This window comes from Marmota monax, unplaced genomic scaffold (genome assembly GCF_021218885.2).
Source record: "Marmota monax isolate L192 unplaced genomic scaffold, Marmota_monax_Labrador192_F-V1.1 WCK01_AAM20220418_F8-fsc00077, whole genome shotgun sequence".
Lineage (NCBI taxonomy): Eukaryota > Metazoa > Chordata > Mammalia > Rodentia > Sciuridae > Marmota > Marmota monax.
This window is the reverse complement of record NW_026694610.1, coordinates 8106880-8130474: the sequence shown is the minus strand read 5'-3', so window position 1 is coordinate 8130474 and position 23595 is coordinate 8106880.

Sequence of the window (23595 nt, the reverse complement as noted above, 5' to 3'; positions counted from 1 at the left end):
ATTCATTCCACTGTCATATATAAATAATTACAACAAAATTAAAAAATTGTAAAAATATAAAACCAAATTTATAATAATTTGTACAGAAGACTGACATTCCCAGTATGAGAATGTTTGATTTTTAATGTTTTAATTAAGGCATAATAGTTATAATGACCGTGGGGTTCATTTTGACATAGTCATATATTCGTGGAGCATAATTTGTTCCATTTCAGTCCCTACTGCCTCTTTCCCTTTCTCTTCCCTTCCCCTATTTCCCTTTTCTCCACGGAACTTCCTACTATTTATTTATTGTTTTCATTTTTTGTTACAAAAGAATTTTAATATATACTCATTTTTAGTTGTAGATAGACACAACACCTTTATTTATTTATTCATTTATTTGTTTGTTTGTTTGTTATCTTTATGTGGTGCCAGGGATCGAATCCAGTGCTTCATGCATGTTAGGCAAGCACTCTACCACTGAGCCATAACACTGGCCCCTACAGGGGCATTTTATAGATATACAAAAAGGTAGAATTCACTGGTAAACTCACATATGTACATAGCATAGTTTGTTCAACATATGTGGTTTTTTTGATAATACTTTTTTTTCAATTCCTTTTTTTCATTATTTATATATGACAGTGGAATGCATTACAATTCTTATTATACATATAGAGCACCATTTTTTATATCTCTGGTTGTATACAAAGTATATTCACACCAATTTGTGTCTTTATACATGTACTTTGGACAATAATGATCATCACATTTCACCATCATTTCTAACCCCATTTCTGCTCCCTTCCCTTCCAACAACTTTGCCCTATCTAGAGTTCCTCTATTCCTCCCATGCTCCCTCTCCCTATCCCATTTGAATCAGCCTCCTTATATCAGATAAACATTTAACATTTGGTATTTTGGGATTGCCTTACTTCACTTAGCATTATCTTCACTAACTCCATCCATTTACCTGAAAATGCCATGATTTTATTCTCTTTTATTGCTGAGCAATATTCAGTTGTGTATATATGCCACATTTTTTAATCCATTCATCTATTGAAGGGCACCTAGATTGGTTCCACAGTTTAGCTATTGTGAATTGTGCTGTTATAAACATTGATGTGGCTGTGTCCCTGTAGTATGCTGTTTTTAAGTCCTTTGGGTATAGTGCAAGGAGAGGAATAGCTGGGTCAAATGGTGGTTCCATTCCCAATTTTCCAATAAATCTCTGTACTGCTTTCCTTATTGGCTGCACCAATTTGCAGCCCCACCAGCAGTGTATGAGTGTACCTTTTTTCTCACATCATTATCAACACTAATTGCTGTTTGTCTTCATACTAGCTGCCATTTTAACTGGAGTGAGATGAAATCTTAGAGTGTTTTTGATTTGCATTTCTCTAATTGCTAGTGATAATGAAAAGTTTTTCATATATTAGTTGATTGATTGTATATCATCTTCAGTTCCTTGGCCTATGTTAATGATACTTTTTCCCTAATACTTTTGCACTTTTGATTATGTCCAATAAATATGATGTCTACTAAGTGATATATTAGGTGATATGTGAATTTTCATCAATATTATACTTATGAATAATACTTTTTTGCTAGAATTCATTTTTTGCCTTATTTTATTGTTCCTGAGTTGTGAAAACAAGTCTTTTAGGAACAAGGTTCCTGACATTTTTCTTTGCTTAGAGACTGTTTTACAAACTTTGTTTTCATGGTTGTTATATTTTGATATGAAGGGTCCCCCAAAAGTTCATGTGTGATAAAATGCAAGAAGGTTCAGAGGAGAAACTTATTGGGTTGTCAGTGTCTTAACACAGTGAATTAAGCCCCTGATAGGGATTAACTGAGTAGTATATGAAGTGTTAGGATGTGGCTGGAGGAGGTGGGAATTGGTTATGGCTTTGGGGCATATATTTGTATCTGGTAAGTGAAGGCTCTCATTCTGCTTGCTGATCACAGTGTGATCTGGTTTCTTCTGCCACAATCATGATGTCCTGCCTCATCTTGAGTCTTGAGGAATGGAGCCAGCCACCTGTGGATTGAAATCTCTGAAACCACTAGCACCAAAATAAACCTTACATCCTCTACATTTGTTCTGGTTGGGTCCTTCAGTCACAGCAGCAAAAAGGTTGACTAAAACAATGGTGGTATGATTTTCCCTCTGGATTCTGGAAACATTCTGTTCAGGTTATAGAAATTATTCTCTATCAATGCTTAATTATATTAAGAATATAAATTAAAAATCATCCAATGCTTTTACTGGCATTTAATTTTACAATTAATTTAATTAATTAACAATTTCTCCTGATTAAGATACCATGGTGAAATTCCTTAGACCAACTTTTGAATTTCAAAGGATCTTTTCATTTATGAAGTACATTCAATATTGTCATGATCCATTATCATTCACATATACTGTTAAAAACATTGGCATTAGGATTTAGACTGCATATTTTTTTTTAAAAAAGTGATCACTTTTTCTTCTGTTTTTCAGCTCCTGACCAAATTTGCATAAAATTCATGTACATTTTTTCATTTTTTTTCAAGAATTCACCAGATAAAGGCACAGAATATTCTTTTGAAGTCATTTAATCACATATTTAATTTCTTCAATAAATAAATGACTATTTAAAATTTTTAGTACTTTCATTTCTTTCAGTGAATTGTTTTTTTTTTTCCTTGTTCTCTTTCATATAAGGTTTTTCACCTTATTGACATACCTAAATTGAAAATCTTTTCTTGTTATATGTACAATGCTTTAGATTCAAGTGGGACAAAATGTAAATAGGACTAAGAAAGAGATCCTAGATCCTAATAAATTTCTTCTTTATCATTTTCTTTAAAAGCCCTCCTCAATGGGTTGTATTTTTTTCTGCATCACCATATTTGATGCTTTTACCATGTACATGTGATTCAACACAGAAATAGGTATGCATAAAGGCTGCCAGAGCCTGAGCATTGCTTCTGGGTTATCAAGGAAGACTGCTAATATTCCATGAATATCTTGGCCCTTGATTTTGAGTCCTGTTTGTATTGAAACGAATTAATTAACATTTGGAGAGACTAAACTAAAATAATCATATCCTTATAGCAAAAATATTTTAAATGTTTCTTCTCAGTTTAAGTGAGACTACAGCTCTTTGCTTTCATGCTGCAGAAAATGGGAGATGAAAGATCTCTGGGACATTTCAGGTTAACAATGATTGGTAAGGCTACAGACTATTAACAGGAAAAGGGTTAGAGCATATTACAGGTTGCATCTAAAGATTCAAATGTTACCTGTAAATATTAATTAATAATTGGATAAAAACCAGCATCATTATTTCTGCAACATTAAAAATAAAAAAGTAATTCCAAATTTAAATATAGGAACTTAAAAAGGAAACCAGGTCCCACTAGTATTGAACATGGAAAGATTCCAAAATGCCACTTTAATTTTCCTCCTCAACCTCAAGAAATTCTTTTGACATATTAGTCACAGGTATTTACTCTTCACACACACAGGCACACAAGCACACTTTTAGTCAATGATTTAATCATAGTGACCTGCACCATTAATCACTGTCCTGATTATAACATAAAATGAGAACAGAGTAAAAATTCAGTGACTTTACTCAGAATATAAAATCAGTAGTTAATTGGATAATATCAAGGAAACCATAAAACACACCAGTTCCCTCCATATTTAGAAGTTGAATCAGTTTATGTAATTATTCCATTTCATGACAATTTGCTAAAGTGTTTAGCCTCCCTGTACTCTGCATGAAGCGATTTTTAGTATCATCTGTGGGTTAAATTTACTGTTCAGTGTATCATTGCATTGTTTTTATTCCTCCTGAAGCTCATGACAATGGAAGTATTTTCTGCAGAATCTACACAAAGTCACAAACAAAGTCACTGGGCTGGAGCTTGTCACCCAATAATAGACTCCGTCATTTATGAGTTCCCACTTTTACTGCACTACTGAAATGCTTTCACCTGAACCATTATGGAGCAACCTGAATCTCCAGGATAAATCTGCCACTGTGTTCTGCATACAATGACAGATCATCTAAGGTTGAAAGTGTCTCAGTGGGAAGAGAGCAGCCTCTATCACACGCCTCGCCTCTCCCTATGTATATGCATGCTTGAGAAGGATGAAACTCTGCTTTCTTACAGTGTTATTTATTGGAAGCTGTTACTCCACTGCATTTTTCATTCACGATTTGACAATTCCTCCTACCACGAAGCAATGAACACAGAGTCTCTTCTGTTACTGCTGTCAGAGAAGGAGAGTTCATTGCCTTCATGCTGATTCTCAACGTGAGACTCTATGGTCAGGCATTCTGTCGGCATTTTGCATTCATTATTTTGTTTAGTTTTCATGGAAATCCGATGGAGTTGGTATTATGATATCCTTGTGAAAAATGCAAAGATTGCAAAGCCTCTAAGCGGTGCACTAATTATTCAGTCCTGTATCTTCTTAATTCCACACACTCTTCCATTTGTATGGGCATTTGATATAATAATAGTACTGCACTTATTCTGAATTTTTTTGAATTATGAAATGGACACATAACTGCTGTGTATATAATTTATATGTGCAATTAAATAATAATTACAAAACAAACACAAGATATCACAACACATAATGATATAGAAGAACTCATTTGTTCTCTGTAGATATCATTCACCCAGTATTAACCATTCATTCTGAATTATGTTCTCTTAAATCTCTTTCTTTAGTGTTTTACTATCCATCTTCAAACTGCTTTTTAAATTTATAGAAATGAAATTATATATTCTTTTGGGGCTTTGATTATCAGTCAACTTGATGCTTTGAAATTCATCTAATTTGATTCATGAAGCTGCAGTCTATTCCACTGCTGATGGACATTTGGGTGGTTTCCAGTGGTATGATATTATGAACAGGTCTGCTAGGAAAATTCTGATTTCATGTCTCCTAAAGCACATGTGGAACATCATCTTTAGGTTATATACCAAATAGTGAGATTGCTGGGTCATAAAATATGCACATGTCAATGGTATTCAATAAACCATATTATTTCCCAAAGCAGCTACATTAATTTGCAGGTTTATAAGCAGTTACTAAGCAGTTAATGAAAGTGTCCTTGTTCCACTTCTTTGTCAGTAATTAGTTTTGTCCAACTGTGTAATGTTTATCAAATAGGTCAGTTTCTCTGCCATATAATATCTCTTTGCTATTCATGCTTCATCTTTTGTAAATCCCAGACCATATTTTTTTTTCATTTAAAGTTTTGTTTGAGAGATTTCCTACCCTCTCCCACTTCCTTTCCTCATTAATGTATTGTGTATATTTCTTCTGGAATTTCTTTTGAGTTGCATTTCTGGAAAATATTTCATTCCACTTTGGCTTCTCATTCATACAAATGCACAGAAATTCTTAAATTTACTGAATTAATTTATGATTTTCTTCCTATTATAATAATATTATTAAGAAACACTTCCCTTTCCAAGGCTACAAGTTATTTACTTACATCGCCTTCTTTTTTTTTAATGAAGAATTTTCCTTTAACATTCATATCAGCACATCTGGGATGAAGTGGTGTTTTCAGTAAAGATCATCATACACCTCTTGTTCATTTAGTGGTAACTGTTTTCCCTTCAGAGTTATATGCTATATTTCATTTCATCCCCCCAAATGAGTAGACTTTCACATACATTAGATGATCATATTTACCTGAATATATTTTTTTTCTGGATTTTGATTTTAGTTATGTTAAATATACAGAGTACTTTGGAAAATAGTCACATTTGTAATATTTGGTCTCTTTGTCTACAAAATTATATTTCTGTCAATGTTTATAGGCCTTCTTTAATATTTTAAATAAAATTTCACTTTTTCCAATAATGACCATCTTAGTATGATACAATGTCCTTTCTTTTTTTTTCTAATATATGGTATCCTGTTGTATTTTTTATGCATTCTCAAAATATTCTATTCTTTTTACCTAATTTTCTAAGGCATTTTAATTATGAAATGATGTATAATTTTCAGCCATTTTTCTACATGTATATATAAACATATATATATTGGGGGGGTGCTGGGGATTGAAGCCAGGGCATTGTGCACACGAGGAAAGCATTCCACCAACTGAGCTATATCCACAGCCCCTGCATGTACCTTCAAAACAATATTGTTACATTCCTTGCATCTGTTAATGTATAAAACCATCAGCTTCCTGTTGTTGAATATATCTAGAATTTAGAATGCAAGCAATGACTCTTACATATTATTATATTGTCTTTTAAAATGTAATTTTGCATTGGCTTTTTATTCCTTCTCATTTTTAATGAGCTTAAAATTTTGATTTGTTTTTTCAAAGTTTTCAAAAGAATGTTTGATACTGGAATTATTTTTTTTTATAAACATGCACTAAAAAACCCAGGTACAGTGGCACAAATCTGTAATCCCTGCGACTGAGGAATTTGAGGCAGGAGGGTTGAAAGTTTAAAGCCAGCCTCAGCAACTTATCAAGGCTGTTTGCAACCTAATGAGAACCTGTCTCAAAATAAAATATAAAAAGGGTTGGGATGTCTCTCAGTGGTAAGCACTATAGGATCCAAACCCCAATATCAAAAAAAAAAAAAGATGTGTTAAAATCCCTAATTTAAACTTATCTGGAATAGGTATACAATTAATCACAAAAATCAGAAGTTACTTATTTAATTTCTCTCTATTCAGATATCCATTCCTTCATAGTTGCCAATTTCTGCCTTAGTATTTATGTTAAATTTTTTAATTTCTGATTTTTATAATTTACACACAATTTTGTTCAAATGATAATACATTAATATATATTCTCTTTTTCTTGTTAAAGTCATCTATTTTTTTCAAATAGTCCAAGTTCTCCACAGTCATTTGATTATAACACATTCTGTATACACATTGAATTATCCTGCTCTACCCCATAATTATGAACAAATATTGTGTCAATTAAAATGTAAATAATTAAAAAGCCTCAGATATTCAAAAGTTCTCAAGAAACTATAACACAAAATTCTACATAATTAATATCTATATGACCCCATTTTCACATTTAAACAATTCAAATAAAATGTGATTATAAATTTTGATCTATTCTATTGAATGATTATATTTACAGAAAACAAAAAATTATTTTTCTAAATATTAATATATAAGCATATACTAGAAATATAGATTTGTTTAAACATAGTGAATACTTTGCTGATTTTGTAGGTAAAATGTATTATCACAATTTTACTTTAAAACAGCTCTCCATCTGAAGGGCTACCCTAGTGTTTCTAAATTATGATGTGAAGGGTTTGCTTATGAATCATTCTTGATTGCAAGTCTGTGAATTTTGAGGGTCAGAAAACCAGAAGAACCAGAAGACCCAGCTTTCCAAGGCATTCTTCCAAAGACCATAAGTTTATACTGGTGTGGGAGGCTTGCATATTATTGACAGGTTGTGTTATGTTTATTATACAACTTGTACAACATGCACAGCAAGAAGTTCCATCCCCAACTCATGAGAAGCAAGTATTATGACATGTATGGCTTTTTTTTTATTACTTTTACATTGTGTCCCTTGTGTTACAGATTCTGAATCCTTTAGGAGAAATAAATACCACACATTTTCCATTTTTTTCTTTCTTTTATGCCTTTTTTAAATTAATTTTTTGATGTGGTACTGCATATTAAACCCAATGCCTCACGCATACTAGGCAAGTGCTCTACCACTGAGCTACAGCCCCAGCCATTTTTTCCAATTTTTCTAAAGTACAATTTTTCAGTATACTTGTAAAAACTTACTGAATGGTTATATGTAATTTATTATGATTTATTAATGGATACATAAAATAAATTCCTTCTTGAAAAAAATATCAATGTCTAAAAAACTTTTGTCTAGTGGAGTAGTGAGGAGAGAGAAAAGATTGAAATGGAAGCAAGAGATATTTGATATTCATATAAAAATGGTGAATATTTGTGAGTATTTCACCATCTGCATTCTTTAGTTAAAACTGGGAATGGAACCACCATTTGAACCAGCTGTACCACTCCTCCATCTATACCCAAAGGACTTAAAAACAGCATACTACATCAATGTTTATAGCAGCACAATTCACAATTCACAATAGCTAAAGTGTGGAGCCAACCTAAATACCCTTCAGTGGATGAATGGGTAAAGAAACTGTGGTACATATACACAATGGAATATTACTCACCAATAAAAGAGAATAAAATCATGGCATTTACAGGTAAATGGATGGAGTTAGAGAATACAATGCTAAGTGAAGTTAGCCAATCCCCTCCAAAACCAAATGCTGAATGTTTTCTCTGATATAAGGAAGCTGATACATAGTGGGATTGGGAGAGGGAGCATGGAAAATTAAATGAACTCTAGATAAGGCAAAGGTGTGGGAGGGGAAAGGAGGAAGATGGGGGTAGAAAAGATGGTGGAGTAAGATGGACATCATTACCCTAAGAACATGTATGAAGACATGAATGGTGTGAATATACCTTGTATAAAAACAGAGATATTAAAAAATTGTGCTCTATATGTGTAATATGAATTGTAATGCATTCTACTGTCATATATAATGAATTGGAACATAAAATAAATTAATTAATTTTAAAAATTAAAAAAAATGTAGTCTATCTCTTCAGAACAAGAGACAGATGAAGAAATGGAGATCTTCAGGGTTGTTTTTGTTTGTTTGTTTGTTTGTTTTGTTTTGTTTTTGTCTAAGACAGTGTTCAGAATAGTATGTTGTCAGGCAGAAAGAAGACAGAGCAGGAAGGAAAATGAGAAAGATGGCTGTCTTTCTAACCCAGAGAATTGTGGGTAGAGAAAGTAAAGATACTAGAGGTCACTTTCCACATTGCTACTATTTCCAATTCAAACCTCAAAGAAGTACTTGGAGTTCAAAGATAACCCATAAATGAAATTAAGAAACCCCAAGCATCATGATGAGGAGCAGGACTCATAGGCCATCCTGGGGGATCCTTTCACTGTGAAAAGATGGATGTTTGGCAATTGAAAAGGATGACCAGATAAGCTTGAAGCAGTACCATGGCATCTACTTGGCTTTTGCATTATTTAATGGATGTAGCATGTGGATATATGTACCTTTAATTTTCAATTTGATGACACATACTGGGAGCACCAATAAATAGCTAAGACTATAAATCAGACCAAAATGGTCATGGAAACTATGAACAAGAAAAATGAAATGCAGGAATTGGTGATACATAGCAGTCTTTAAATCAAGTGGCACGAGGTAATCTTACAACTCTTGACCCAAGTGCAGACACCTATCATATATTGTACTTTTGAAAGCAGACAGAATGTGGTGTTCATACCTGTGATCTGAGGAGTCCCATATCAGACCCAGAAAATACAACCTCGTATAATCCAACATCACTGCAATCCCACTTACTCTTGGAGAATTATATTATAGCAAAACCAGAGGTTGAGTACTTACATAGAGAATATTTGTGCAATAAGAGTGACAACACACTTTCCTTGGCTAAACACATCAATGTGGGAGGCAGAGTCATGCCTTTCCAGTGCTGCATAGATATTCATGTCCAATTCCTAGGCCCAGTGAATATGTTACATCATGTAGCCAAGAACTGTCAAAGCTACAGGTGAAAGCATGGTTATTAATCATCTGACCCTAACATAGGGACGTGATCCTGAAATTTTTAGGTGGACCTAATTTGATTGAAAGCTTCCTTCACATGTAAGAGGGAAGAAGAATAAAGAGCCAGAGTAAGGTGACAAGAGAAGGACTCAACCCATCTGTGTTTTTGCCATCTAGTTACTCAAACTCTATATCTCTGGTACTGAATAAGTACTGCTCTCTTCTTCCCTGCTTTGGCATTAATGTGTATTCTTCCTTTTGGTTATTGACTTTGCTATTTACTCAGCTACTGAGTTGGAATCCTTGGGAGTATCCTGAACTGAGAATTTTCTCTTCTTCCATGGCCACTTGGTCTCCAAGGCCCTGAATCTGGTTTTATGTTCTATCAACTTTGCCACACATTTAGAGTTTATTCACATCATTTCTCACTGAGAATGTCACCTAGTAGTTGACCTTTCTGTCACTACTCTACTTTTTGTCTAGATGTACCCACACTCTTTTAAGTCTCCTCTTTGAAAATCTTGTTGTTGATATGATTTTTGGAGAGTCCTCCTTGGATTTCTGCTCCCAACTGACCCCAAATGATCATCACTCCTTCTGTGAAAATTACAGGATGTGATCTACTCCGGCTCTGTTCAAATTTTAGTAAAGGTGTTGGAATGTTTCTGCACCAAACAATATAAATAAATAAATAAAAGTTCAGTAACTGCCACTGGTAAAAAACCAAAGATATAATAAAGTCTCATGAATGCTTCACTGCCAAAAGAGTAAGAGGACATAAATATTTTTTTCTTTACCTCCTGCATTTGAAATTCTCCATATCAATGTGCTTGTTGAACGCATCCAAGTATTTTTGGCAGCTTCAAGTTTGATTCATGAAGTCGAGTACTGATACAATTTTTAAGAGGCCATTGCTAACTAATCTAAGATTAAGGATATTAAAATTTGCAATTAAAATAACATACTTTATCTCCAATGATCTTCTGTAGCTGTCTTATTCAGTGGAAACACTTTTGCATTTTTGTTAAAAGTGTTCTATTAACTCAGTCTATGAGTACATCCACTGATATGTTATATTAAACAAAAAAAATAAAGTTATCATCCAAATTCTTAAATTGGTGTTCAATTAACTCCCTTAGAAAATGGAAAGTAGCAGATTTAATCACAAAGCAGTTCACATTATGTCTCTGTCCTTAACCATTTCTCAGTTGATTCTGCTTAAAAGGCAATGAAAGAATTCTTCTCTTATTTTGATTTAATTGTCTTTTGTTGTTATTACTGTTTATTTCATGTTTGATGACTATCGAACATGTCTGTCTTTCTAAATTTTCCTTGCATGGAACCTGATCAAACTGGCCTTCACCCAGAAGTTAAATGGATCCCAGTGGACCTGGGTCCTCATACACGCTAGGCAAATACTTGCCCATTGAGCTACACTGTAGCCCCTCACTAAGTTTTATGTAAGAGGTGAAAAAACACAGGAGTATCATAAAATAATTGACTTGTTTTATAAAATCTTATCTTTTATTGGAAGGTTTTAGTGTTCCTCATCATTCCTCATAAATGTTCTCATCGTTTTTCATATCTTATTTTCTGAACACTGAAATTAACACAAAGTAATGTTAAAAATCACATGCTGGTGATGAAATACTGACAAAAAAATAGGTATCTTTCATTACTCTATGTTTTATGGGAAAAAAGGAAAGAGATGTATTTCTATTTAGGAAATTTTAAGATTTCACCCTTTTGTGAGGTGGTTTTGATTAAAGCAGAAAATAAATTTAAATCTATGCTGAATTTAGGTTGGAATTAATATCAGTGAAACAGTCAAGTTTGGAGATGAATATTGAGGGAGACTCATACACATTTTCATGCTTCTGTACACTTTTGAGCTTAACACAATCTAGTTTCCCTATTGCAGGGGATTTACTACAATAGCAAACACCAAAAGGCTTGGATACAGACTTCCAGATCTACCCTATATAGTTAGATGGTGAGTGAGTTCAACAAGTGCCGTAAAACTTGTTGTTTGTTCATTTCTCCTTTTTTTTAACGTTCACAAATTATCTCTTAATTGAAAAGTAAAACAGCAAAACATTTATTTAGTTCTATTGTTATTCACAGTGTCTTCCTTGTTAGATCAGATGAGGATATGGAGACTTCTCAATTTTAAGAATTCTTCCTAGGTTCAAACCCAGGTGACAGCAGAGTTTGTCTTCAAGAAACATTTTCTTGTTACAATCAATGATGTTTAAAGTGTGTTATGTGTTATATTAGTTTCCTAGAGTGATCATGGCAAAGTACTGTGCCAGAAACATGTACCATATTTAAACAACAGAAATATATTTTCTCACAATTCTGGGGAATAGAAGTTCAATATTAAGATGGCAGAATACTGCTTTGAGGGTCAGAAGGAAGGTCTATTTCATGCTTCTTTCCTAGCCTCTGGTGGTTTTCTGGGAAACTTCCTTTTTCTTGGGCTTCTGCTGCAACTAGTAAGATCTCTGCTTTAATTTTTACATGACACTCTCCCTATGGGCATGATTGTCTTCGTGTCTGAATTTTCCCCTTATTAAGAACATTCCGCATGTTTGACTAATGCTACTAAATAAAAATTGCACTGGACAAGTTGAATAGGCAAAATTGACTTTATTCTAAGACTATTTCAAGAATGGTCAAATTTATTGCACTCAACTCTGCGAAAAGAAACAGCAAGAGAAGTTTTAAGGACCTGTGTAAGCTAGTGGGAAAGTTAGTAGATGACATTAGGGGTGAGGTTAATTACTGTGATTAAGCTATCTGTGTTTGCTAATTGGTTCTTACTGAAGTTCAGCTACTATCCTCCAACAAAGGCAAGAAGACAGAAACTGGATCTTTCTTGATGATTGCATATCAAATAATTGTTCCCAGGTCCTTGAGAAAGACATTCCTGAGATTTTAAACTAGCAAGGGGCCATCATTTGAAAAAAAAAATTAAAAAATATCAAATAATCAGAAAAATATTTATAATTGCAAATTTTATAAAGTAAATGGTCTTAAAAAGGATATAAGAAGTGGAGGGCCAGACGAAACCTGTCTAAAGTTTAGGATCCCTAAAAATATGTCCCTCATAATCAGAGCCCAGAGTAATGATATCATTTCAATTTTATCCCCTATTTCCAACTCCAGTCACATTCTGTGGTACAAGATTTAGAACATCATCACACCGTATATTTTTTTTGTTGGGGGTGGGGGCATAATTGCACATTGAGCACATGAATGTAATTCATTAACAAGTAAAGAAGAAACATATTTCTAAAATATGTCAATTGTTGAAAGAACATTTAGCTATAGTTGGAAATATAAGAATTGAGAAAGTTTTGCAATAGAAAGGGATAAATTTAACTATTGAGACATTTTTGTTCGCCTCTAATACATGTAAATCAAAGTTTTTTTGAAAAAAAAATTAGTTGTCGTTGGACACAATACCTATATTTTATTTATTTATATTCATGTAGTGCCAAGGATCAAACCCAGGGCCTCGCACATGCTAGGTGAGTGCTCTACCACCGAGCCACAACTCTAGCTCTAAATCAAAGATTTTTGAAAGGAGAAATAACTACACAATAATGGCAAGTGAATTAAGTGTTTTCCTACATTAGTATCTTAGGCAACAAAAATAAGCTACATAGAAGACAATGAGTTGTAAAAAGCATAAAATGCAAGGTATATTATTAAGGTAATACAAGGATATCCTTCTATAATTAACTAGCCAGTTTTATTTTTATTTTTTCCCATATGAAAAAGTATAAGCAAAACAAATAAGTATTTACTACACTGGCAGAATTATTAAAAAAATATAAATTTTTTAGCTTCAGATTTGTAGTTCTTTCCCTAAAAATTTCCATTTCAGAGCTATAAAGTCAGCAAGACATACAATTATTATTTTATTATATACCATGTAAATACTGTGAGGTAATTTTATATAACATAAAATTCAAAATGTTTTAAATGAATTTTTAAAAAGAATCATTTTAAAACAGAAAAAATAGAAATGACATTAGGAGGAGGAATCTAATTTTGTAAAGTATCATTAATTTATTCATATTAAATATAGTTAGAGCTAACTGGGAAATTTATAAATAGCATTTCCATGAAATAAAAAAAATCATAAAATCTCCCCAGATAATTATGGAATTTGCAACTGGATTAGTTATAGAAATTGAACAATCTCTTCCACTCATTGTATGTATTGAGCTCTTGTAAAATGTTAAGCAATGAAACTCAAATTCTGTCATGGCTTTCCATCAATGATCTCTATATCACTCAGTACGTAATTTAGGAACTGGTAGCTTTGCCAGATGTAGCTTTGAAAGTATGAGTAATAACTGTCACATATCTATGACTATAATTCTAATTTAATGGCTATTATGTATTTTTGGATGTATCTTGGAAACTGAGTAACTGCCTGTATATGGAGTCAAGTGTATCCTATTAAGTGGAGACCATTCCAGGGCCAGACTCATGGGGGATGCATATCTCTCAGCTCACAATATAGAATTGAGTTGACAGCTGTTAACAAAGAAAAACTGTGCAGCGCTCTTTTCAAATTGATTGTCTTGATATTTCTGAGAGGATCAGTTCACTGAGATAGGAAAAAGATCTAGCTATAAGGACAGGTGCTGAAAACTAAGAAATAAAACAGACAAGACGCCTGCAAAGCTCTTACACTCTTGGGACCTCGAAGTTGATCATAGTTTTTTTCAGGATTTTCAAAGCATAAAATAATGTTGAAGACATAAGTTATAAGCATAGCATATTCTATTATAAAATCAAGTTGCCATTAAATAGAGTATTTTGCAGTGAACTGCACAAAGCCATGAAATATCAAACAACTACAGAAAGAAAAATTACCTTAATATCAGTGAAAGGCTCAAATTAAATAATGTATTTAAATGTAAATACACAAGATTCACCAAAAAACAAACATACTCTCTCCCACGCACATTCTTTTTTTCTTAACATAGTGAATATTTATTCTACAAATAATATTTGTAATGGCTTTATCAACTCATTTTCTCATTGTTCTTATAAGATTAAAAACATGAATTTGAAAATTTCAACATATATATAGCCTGATATAATTTAGTTTTCATTCACAGTAATAACAAAATATATCTAAAGCTTACCATGTAAAAGGCATCATTCTAAAGGTTTTCCTTGTATTACCTTCTTTAATTTTTACTATTTTATGTAGTTACTTACAAATGAAGAAACTTATGCATGGGCAACTTAAACAGCTTTCTCAAAGTCAACATCTAGTTAATTCCATAGACAAGTCACATTCAGGTGATCTATTTTGTTACGCAACAGAAAATTCAAACATTATGCCTGCTATTGAATGCCCCCAAGTAAGAGAGGGTACACACATTTACATATTTAAAAAAACACACAATTTCAGGCAAATAGAAAAATTCTTAATATTGATTTTTATGCCATGTCAGCTCATTATTGTCCATGACAAACTAGGACAGATTTCAAGTTATGTGTAATGATGGTCTCACTTCTTGCAACTCTTTTTCACTTAAAAAATGAAGAGCTTGATGGAGACAGTCTGACAGAAATAGATTATACATCACCTGCAATGAATATAGAACTGTGAATTATCTGCCATACCATGTAGTATATATTCCTGGAATTCATCAAAACTTTCCCCATTCTATAAAGAACTTCTCAGTGGGGCTGACTGTTGTCTGCTAGCTTTATTCTTTTTTTTCTAGGTTTAGCAGAGTGTAGTAGATAGTTATAGGAAAAATCAAGATGAGATGGATATTTATCCCTTCAGCTTGGGTCTTATTGAGTCACCACAGAATGGTTTCTTCCTAGATCCAAAATCACAGCTTCCACAAATTGTTTTAATGTATATCATCACTCTGTTCTATTCATTGTGTCCCTACTTATTCTTGAGGGACAAATTTTAAAAGAAGCCTACTTTCCTTTCCTGGGCTGCTGCACTAACATTTATAGTTTCACTACACCCTGACTGAGCTTGTCAATTTTCATTTTGTTAAACTCTTCTCGCACCTCAAAACACCCATGTTACCTCTGTTTCCCACAGGGAATCTTACTTGTACATCATAATTGAAAATAGCCAAATTAAGGAATAGCTTTCATTTTGCTTAGCCAGATTTTTGAAGCACTCCCTGTTCTGGTCCAATATTATTTATCACTATGCATTTTTCCTACCTCCAATGTGTAATAGATGAGAGTCCTCCCTATCACAACAATGCTCAATTCTGAGAAGTGTATACTTCAGTGCCACATTATTTGGACTTGACCACATAATATGGTTCAGCCAATTGCATATCAGCAGGTGTGATGAAATAGAGCTTTTAAATACACTCAGAGTTTTCCTCATTGTTTACTGCTGTTGCTCTTCAAGATGTTCAGAAAATCTTAGTAGAAGCTATCCCAATGGACTACACTTTAGCCCAACTGAGAGAATCTTAAAGTTAAACTCATTTCCTTATGGGATTAGGATTAGAGTAATGACTCTAAACATTAAAAACTCAGTAAATGCTTGTTATTATCATGCTTCTCTTCAAACTGCCTTCGAATGCTTTAGTTAATTCTTTTTTTTTAATTTTTTATTGTTGGTTGTTCAAAAACATTACATACTTCTTGATATATCATATTTCACACTTTGATTCAAGTGGGTTATGAGCCCCATTTTTACCCCATATACAGATTGCAGAATCACATCAGTTACACATCCATTGATTTACATATTGCCATACTAGTGTCTGTTGTGTTCTGCTGCCTTTCCTATCCTCTACTATCCCCCCTCCCCTCCCCTCCCCTCCCCTCTTCTCTCTCTGCCCCCTCTACTAACATTCATTTGTCCCCCTTGTATTATTTTTCCCTTTCCCCTCACTTCCTCTTGTATGTACTTTTGTATAACTCTGAGGGTCTCCTTCCATTTCCATGCAATTTCCCTTCTCTCTCCCTTTCCCTCCCACCTCTCATCCCTGTTTAATGTTAATCTTCTTCTCATGCTCTTCAACCCTACTCTGTTCTTAGTTACTCTCCTTATATCAAAGAAGACATTTGGCATTTGTTTTTTAGGGATTGGCTAGCTTCACTTAGCATAATCTGCTCTAATGCCATCCATTTCCCTGTAAATTCTATGATTTTGTCATTTTTTAATGCAGAGTAATACTCCATTGTGTATAAATGCCACATTTTTTTATCCATTCATCTATTGAAGGGCATCTAGGTTGGTTCCACAGTCTTGCTATTGTGAATTGTGCTGCTATGAACATCGATGTAGCAGTGTCCCTGTAGCATGCTCTTTTTAGGTCTTTAGGGAATAGACCGAGAAGGGGGATAGCTGGGTCAAATGGTGGCTCCATTCCCAGCTTTCCAAGAAATCTCCATACTGCTTTCCAAATTGGCTGCACCAATTTACAGTCCCACCAGCAATGTACAAGTGTACCCTTTTCCCCACATCCTCGCCAGCACTTGTTGTTGTTTGACTTCATAATGGCTGCCAATCTAACTGGAGTGGGATGGTATCTTAGGGTGGTTTTGATTTGCATTTCTCTGACTGCTAGAGATGGTGAGCATTTTTTCATGTACTTGTTGATTGATTGTATGTCCTCCTCTGAGAAGTGTCTGTTCAGGTCCTTGGCCCATTTGTTGATTGGGTTGTTTGTTCTCTTATTGTCTAATTTTTTGAGTTCTTTGTATACTCTGGATATTAGGGCTCTATCTGAAGTGTGAGGAGTAAAGATTTGTTCCCAGGATGTAGGCTCTCTATTTACCTCTCTTATTGTTTCTTTTGCTGAGAAAAAACTTTTTAGTTTGAGTAAGTCCCATTTGTTGATTCTAGTTATTAACTTTTGTGCTATGGGTGTCCTATTGAGGAATTTGGAGTCCGACCCCACAGTATGTAGATCGTAGCCAACTTTTTCTTCTATCAGATGGCGTGTCTCTGATTTGATATCAAGCTCCTTGATCCATTTTGAATTAACTTTTGTGCATGGCGAGAGAAAGGGATTCAGTTTCATTTTGTTGCATATGGATTTCCAGTTTTCCCAGCACCATTTGTTGAAGATGCTATCCTTCCTCCATTGCATGCTTTTAGCCCCTTTATCAAATATAAGATAGTTGTAGTTTTGTGGATTGGTTTCTGTGTCCTCTATTCTGTACCATTGGTCCACCCGCCTGTTTTGGTACCAGTACCATGCTGTTTTTGTTACTATTGCTCTGTAGTATAGTTTGAAGTCTGGTATCGCTATACCGCCTGATTCACACTTCCTGCTTAGCATTGTTTTTGCTATTCTGGGTCTTTTATTTTTCCATATGAATTTCATGATTGCTTTCTCTATTTCTACAAGAAATGCCGTTGGGATTTTGATTGGCATTGCATTAAACCTATAGAGAACTTTTGGTAATATCGCCATTTTGATGATGTTAGTTCTGCCTATCCATGAACAGGGTATATTTTTCCGTCTTCTAAGATCTTCTTCTATTTCTCTCTTTAGGGTTCTGTAATTTTCATTGTATAAGTCTTTCACCTCTTTTGTTAGGTTGATTCCCAAGTATTTTATTTTTTTTGAAGATATTGTGAATGGAGTGGTTGTCCTCATTTCCATTTCAGAGGATTTGTCGCTGATATACAGGAATGCCTTTGATTTATGCGTGTTGATTTTATATCCTGCCACTTTGCTGAATTCATTTATTAGCTCTAATAGTTTCTCTGTAGAGCCTTTTGGGTCTGCTAGGTATAGAATCATATCATCTGCAAATAGTGATAATTTAAGTTCTTCTTTTCCTATTTTTATGCCTTTAATTTCTTTCGTCTGTCTAATTGCTCTGGCCAGTGTTTCGAGAACTATGTTGAACAGAAGTGGTGAGAGAGGGCATCCCTGTCTTGTTCCAGATTTTAGAGGGAATGCCTTCAATTTTTCTGCATTCAGAATGATGCTAGCCTGAGGCTTAGCATAGATTGCTTTTACAATATTGAGGTATGTTCCTGTTATCCCTAGTTTTTCTAGAGTTTTGAACATAAAGGGATGCTGTACTTTGTCGAATGCTTTTTCCGCATCTATCGAGATGATCATATGGTTCTTATTTTTAAGTCTATTGATGTGGTGAATAACATTTATTGATTTCCGTATATTGAACCAGCCTTGCATCCCAGGGATGAATCCTACTTGATCATGGTGCACAATTTTTTTGATATGTTTTTGTATTCGATTCGCCAGAATTTTATTGAGGATTTTTGCATCAAGGTTCATTAGAGATATTGGTCTGTAGTTTTCTTTCTTTGAAATGTCTTTGTCTGGTTTAGGTATCAGGGTGATGTTGGCCTCGTAGAATGAATTTGGAAGTTCTCCCTCTTTTTCTATTTCCTGAAGTAGCTTGAAAAGTATTGGTATTAGTTCCTCTTTAAAGGTTTTGTAAAACTCTGCTGTATACCCATCCGGTCCTGGGCTTTTCTTAGTTGGTAGTCTTTTGATGGTTTCTTCTATTTCCTCAATTGATATTGGTCTGCTTAGGTTGTCTATATCCTCCTGACTCAATCTGGACAGATCATATGACTTAAGAAATTTATCTATGCCTTCACTATCTTCTAATGTATTGGAGTATAAGGATTCAAAATAATTTTTGATTATCTTCTGTATATCTGAAGTGTCTGTTTTGATATTGCCTTTTTCATCCCGTATGTTAGTAATTTGAGTTCTCTCTCTTCTTCTCTTTGCTAGCATGGCTAAGGGTCTGTTGATTTTGTTTATTTTTTCAAAGAACCAACTTTTAGTTTTGTCAATTTTTTCAATTGTTTCTTTTGTTTCGATTTCATTAATTTCAGCTCTGATTTTCATTATTTCTTGCCTTCTACTTCTTTTGCTGTTGTTTTGCTCTTCTTTTTCAAGGATTTTGAGATGAAGTATGAGATCATTTATCTGTTGGTTTTTTCTTTTTTTAAGGAATGAACTCCACGCAATGAATTTTCCTCTTAGAACTGCTTTCAATGTGTCCCATAGATTCTGATATGTTGTGTCTGTGTTTTCATTTATCTCTAAGAATTTTTTAATTTCCTCCTTGATGTCTTCTATAACCCATTGATCATTCAGTAACCTATTGTTCATTCTCCAAGTGATGTATGCTTTTTCCTTCCTTCTTTTATCGTTGATATTCAGTTTCATTCCATTATGATCAGATAAGATGCATGGTATTATCTCTACTCCTTTATATTGTCTAAGAGTTGCCCTGTGACATAATATGTGATCTATTTTTGAGAAGGATCCATGTGCTGCTGAGAAAAAAGTGTAACTGCTTGATGTTGGGTAGTATATTCTATATATGTCAATTAAGTCTAGGTTATTAATTGTGTTATTGAGTTCTATAGTTTCCTTATTCAACTTTTGTTTGGAAGATCTGTCCAGTGGCGAGAGAGGTGTGTTGAAGTCTCCCATGATTATGGTGTGGTGGTCTATTAGACTCTTGAACTTGAGAAGAGTTTGTTTGACGAACATAGCTGCACCATTGTTTGGGGCATAAATATTTATGATTGTTATGTCTTGTTGGTGTATGGTTCCCTTAAGCAGTATGTAGTGTCCCTCTTTATCTCTTTTGATTAACTTTGGCTTGAAATCTATTTTATTTGATATGAGTATGGACACGCCTGCTTGTTTCCGAAGTCCATATGAGTGATATGATTTTTCCCAACCTTTCACCTTCAGCCTATGTATGTCTTTTCCTATCAAATGCGTCTCCTGTAGGCAGCATATTGTTGGGTCTTGTTTTGTGATCCATTCTACTAGCCTGTGTCTCTTAATTGGTGAGTTTAAGCCATTAACATTTAGAGTTATTATTGAGATATGGGTTGTTCTTCCAGCCATATTTGTTTATTTCTGTTACTAAACATGGTTTGTTTTCCTCTTTGATTATTTTTGCCCCCTTTACTGTCCTACCTCCCACTGTTGGTTTTCATTGTTATTTTCCATTTCCTCTTCCTGTAATGTTTTGCCAAGGATGTTTTGATGAGATGGTTTTCTAGCTGCAAATTCTTTTAACTTTTGTTTATCCTGGAAGGTTTTAATTTCATGTTCCATCCTGAAGCTTAATTTCGCTGGAAACACAATTCTTGGTTGGAACCCATTTTCTTTCAGTGTTTGAAATATGTTATTCCAGGATCTTCTAGCTTTCAGAGTCTGTGTTGAAAGATCAGCTGTTATCCTGATTGGCTTGCCCCTAAATGTAATCTGCTTCCTTTCTCTTGTAGCTTTTAAAATTCTCTCCTTATTCTGTATGTTGGGCATCTTCATTATAATGTGTCTAGGTGTGGGTCTCTTATGATTTTGCACATTCGGCGTCCTGTAGGCTTCTAGGATTTGGGATTCTGTCTCATTCTTCAAGTCTGGGACGTTTTCTCGTATTATTTCATTGAATAGATTGCTCATTCCTTTGGTTTGAAACTCTGTCCCTTCCTGTATCCCAATGACCCTTAAATTTGGTCTCTTGATGTTATCCCATATTTCTTGGATGTTCTGCTCATGGTTTCTTAAGAGTCTTGCTGAGCTGTCTATGTTCTTTTCAAGTTGAAATACTTTATCTTCATTGTCTGATGTTCTATCTTCTAAGTGTTCTACTCTGCTGGTAGTATTCTCCATTGAGTTTTTAAGTTGGTTTATTGCTTCCTGCATTTCTAGGATTTCTGTTTGTTTGTTTTTTATAACCTCTATCTCCCTGTATAGTTGATCTTTTGCTTCTTGGATTTGTTTATGTAATTCATTGTTGAAGTGATCTTTCATTGTCTGATTTTGCTGTCTGATGTCTTCCTTGAGACTCCAGATCATCTGAAGCATGTATATCCTGAATTCTTTATCTGACATTCCATCTGCTGCAGCTATTACCTCTTCTAACGTTGAGTTGACCTGCATTGCTTGTGGTCCTTTCTTTCCTTGTCTCTTCATACTGTTCGCGTTCCTTTCTACTTGGTGAAACTGTTGTGTTATTGGATTTTCCCCCTATATATTTATATTGGTGTTGTATAGTTGCAAAGTCTCCCTCACAGGCGCGGGCGGCGGCTCTGCCCCTCCTCCAATTGGGGCAATGTGCCTACCATGCCGGCAGGCCGCTGGGCCTGCTCTGCCGGTCGGTAGCAGGTCCACCTACCTTGCAGGCGTGGGCGGCGGCTCTGTCCCTCTGCGGGCCGCTAGGCTTGTTCTGTCGGTGGTCGCAGTTCTGCCTACTTTGCAGGCGCAGGCAGTGGCACTGCCCCTCTGCAGGCCTCTGGGGCTGTTCTGCCAGTGGGTCGCACGTCCGCCTACCTTGCAGGCGCGGGGGGGGGCGGCTCTAGCCTTCCTCAGGCCACTGGGCCTGTTCTGTCTGTTGGTTGCAGGTGTGGCCTGTTCTGTTGGTGGTCACAGTTCCGTGTACCTTGCAGGCGCGGGGGGAGGGGGCGGCTCTGCCTCTCAGCAGGCCGCTGCGCCTGTTCTGACTGTGGGTCGCGGGCCCGCCTACCTTGCAGGAGTGGATGGCAGCTCTGTCCCTCCGCAGGCCACTGGGCCTTTTCTCTCAGTGGTCACAGTTCCTCCTACCTGGCAGGCGCTGGGGGTGGGGGGCGGCTCTGCCCCTCAGCAGGCTGCTGGGCCTATTCTGTGGGTGGTCACAGTTCCGTCTCTTAGTTAATTCATTGAACATTTTTTTTTCCTATAAAACTTGCAGAAGTCTTCTCTTGTATAACCCATGACCTTTGATTTGTTCAATTTCTTATCACTGCAATCTTAGGTTACATATAAATCAAGTACATTAGATGTAACACTCTACTTTTTACTCTAACCCAAGAAATACCTACAGAATCAAATGACAGGAGAGAACAGATGACATAATTCCAATTAGCTCTAAAATTATGTTAAATTTGAATTACATCCAAAGCTAAAGTTGAAAACAAGTGACTTAAGGAAAATATTATATTAGCATAGTCAACTATTCAACCCAACTGTGGAATGATGTAAGTCTATATTTAGAATTTCATTATAAATATTACTATCATTTTAAATATTTGACCATTGACTCCTACAAACAATTTCCCTTCATTTTCTTTGTATTTGGGCTTTTGTTGTATACCACAGTGGCATCTTTCTGTAATAATAGCTGTATAGACCCCAGCAACACAAATATTGCACTACAACAACTTTCTAAAAATTAAAACAGGTTGGGCATGGTAGCTCACACCTGTAATTCCAGTGGCTTGGAAGGCTGAGGCAGGAGGATTGTGAGTTCAAATCCAGCAAGGAGCTAATAGCAAGGAGCTAATCAGTGAGACCCTGTCTCTAAATAAAATAAAAAATAAGGCTGGGTGTGGCTCAGTGGTTGAATGTCCCTGCATTCAATTCCCAGTAACCTCAAAAAATAAAAATTATCAAGACAGTAATTCTATTGAAAATGCAAATATATACATATAAATATACATATATTTCACATATATGTATATACATATCATATATATATTAGAATGTGGTTAAGAGCCAGGAATGGTGGTGAACACCTGTAATCCTAGCAACTCGGGAGACTGAGACAGGAGGATCACAGTTGAAAGCCAGCCTCAACAACTTAGCAAGGCTTTAAGAAACTTAGTGAGACCTGTTTCAAAATTAAAATAATAATAATAATAAAAAGAACTGGGGACATGGCTTAGCAGTTAAGCACCCTTGGATTCAAACCCCCAGCACAAAAAGTAAAAAAATAAAGAAAGAAAAAGCCAATGGAAATTTACCTTTGTACTCTAAGAAGAACAAATGGGTCAGAAAAATGAACAGCCTTCATTTACATGGAGATCAATTCACTTTTAGGATTAAAATGTTAATATTCATTCATAAGCATACTATGTGGCTTTATTTAGGAATGTAGTGAATTAACTTTAATTCCACTTTCTCCCACCATCAATGTGAATGAGTGCTATATAAAATAAACTTAGTT